The 2,343-nt window shown below is 39.7% G+C and overlaps 1 pseudogene; it reads right to left on the reverse strand.

Annotated features, from left to right (window-relative positions):
• Positions 1-1,175: 1,175 nt before the first annotated feature.
• On the reverse strand, positions 1,176-1,295 carry LOC148542451 (5S ribosomal RNA; annotated as a pseudogene).
• Between the last annotated feature and the right edge of the window lie 1,048 nt (positions 1,296-2,343).

Genomic DNA, 2,343 nt, shown 5'->3' on the forward strand with positions numbered 1-2,343 from the left:
CCATGGTACAGGGCACCACAGGGCAGGGGGCGCTGTTTGGGCCTGTCAATTTTCCTGTTTATTATCATTCTCACTTGTAGCTTTCTCTTCTTTTATCCCTGGCATCACCTGGCCTCCCCTATCTCTTCCCTGGCCCCTGTTGAGGTGCACTATCTTGTGTCCATATTTATAAAATGGGAGTGGGAACCAATGCTCTCTCTGGCACAGGGCACCAAAAAGTCTAGTTACGGCTCTGATATATATATATATATATATATATATATTAAACAAATACAAGAGCTAGCACTCCACATAAACTGGTATACTTGCCCAGGTGCCCTCTGTGGTTTGTAACAACTAAATAGAAAAGAAATGGCAGTGGCACTCCCAGGAACTCTAAAGTAACGAATCACACCACACTGGGGTAGTTCAGTCCTACGTTTCAGTCAGAAGACTTTTATCAAGAACACAAAGTGAAAACATGAAGTACATACCTTTATAGAACACATATGATTGTGTAATGAGAAGCGTGTTCATCTCTCCCTCTCAGGGCGCCGAGCGACTGACGTCATCAGCATGCGACCCGCGAGAGGACGGAGTTGCCCTGACGTCAGGTGTGTGATGCTGGTATCCTGACGCTATCACCCGGGTAACAAGCAGAGAGGGGGAGTGGTGAAAAAGTGAAAGTACCTGCATAATGAATACACAAATATACTTAAGTAACCAAAAATGATTATGTGCGTGTAGTGAATGCATCGTGTAGACGTTAGTGAGTGCATATCAGTGAAAAACAACATAAGGTAATATATAGACATACAAAAAATACATATAGAACACGAAGAAAATCAATAAATAAACAATCATGCACAAATGGTGCACAAATAAAGAAATAGAATGAATGAATGAATATCCTGTACCAAGACAAAAAAAATATCCATCCTAAGAGAAACAAAAATTCTCATCGATATGGACCAATAATCCAATGTTTCATATATGTTGAAATGAATATGTGAGCTTACCATAATAACTCACTATATTAATATGAAAAAAAAAAAATATAAACCGGGTCAGTTAATTAATAATAATCTGTTGTCCAATCGCCTATAGTGAAAAGAGGAAAGGAATAAAGACATGAAATGTTCACGGATCAACCTGGGAGAAAACAGCATATGGCAACACAAGTAACCCAATAAATAAGGTTACAACACCTGGTATTCCTAGGTGGTCACCCTCCCTAGTACTAACCAGGCCAAGCGCTGTATCGCTTCCAAGATCTGACGAGATCGGGCATTTTCAGCGTTAGTATGGTTGTAAACACTGGATATAGTGGATGCCGTTTCACCCATCTTCCGTGATGGCCCAAAGAGGATAGTATAAAAGATGAAAGAATCACCAATTGGATCAAACAGGGTACCTAAATGGTGTCAACTCCACTACAAGGAGGACCATGAGACTGACCCGAGGGGAGTGAAAGTTTCACTCCAACCTGTAAGAAAAATGGGCTTCAAAAGAAACAAGCAAGAGATAAGTTCTCATTTAATCCACCGGGAGATACTGTGTTCATACGATGTATCCAAAGGGCTTCTAAGTGTAGCAGTTGCTTGTCCCTGTCGCCTCCTCTTCTAGAAAGGGGAACGTGGTCGATAATTTTATAAGATAACATTCAACAGCTAGAGTTTGGTCTAATGTAGTCTGGCCCTGTACAGTTTATTGAACATTTGGTATTTGTGATTTATACTTTCATTACAGTTATTCATTTAAGTCTTGGTGGCGTCTCCTGCTAGTTTTATCCAGTGTACGTTGAGTACATGGTGGGTTAGTCGGTCAGCCGGTCTCTAAGATATCACTTTGCCACATTTACTGCCATGTTTTGTGACCTTTTTGTTTCAATATTATTAATATCTTAATTTATTTGTTTTGGGTTACTCATCTTGTTAAATTATCTATTAGATTATTATTTGAGGTGGAGCATATGGTTAATTGTAAGTCATGTCACAAGAAAGTAAAAACACTGAGAGCACTCCTGATGATGGGAGTGGGTTTTTGAATTTACATTTACCCATTGGTGATATATTGAGCTTCAGTGAATCTGAGGCAGAGAATTTATACTTTAAAGACACATTGCTTGGCACTGCTGGGGTAGACACAACCGACGATTTATATCAGTCACTCCTTAAATTAAAGAAAAAAGAAATTGACTACTACCTACATGGAGTAACGCTATCCGATTATCACAAAAAACGCAAGATCCCCAGGGGGTTTCGTATTAAAAACGTGCCCACCATAGGGAGATATAACATTGAATTCTGCAGGCGTTGGGTTGCAGTATTAAACAAATGCTCCCTTGACTTAATCTTGTTGGTG

This window comes from Taudactylus pleione, unplaced genomic scaffold (genome assembly GCF_031769625.1).
Source record: "Taudactylus pleione unplaced genomic scaffold, aTauple2 ptg000012l, whole genome shotgun sequence".
NCBI lineage: Eukaryota > Metazoa > Chordata > Amphibia > Anura > Myobatrachidae > Taudactylus > Taudactylus pleione.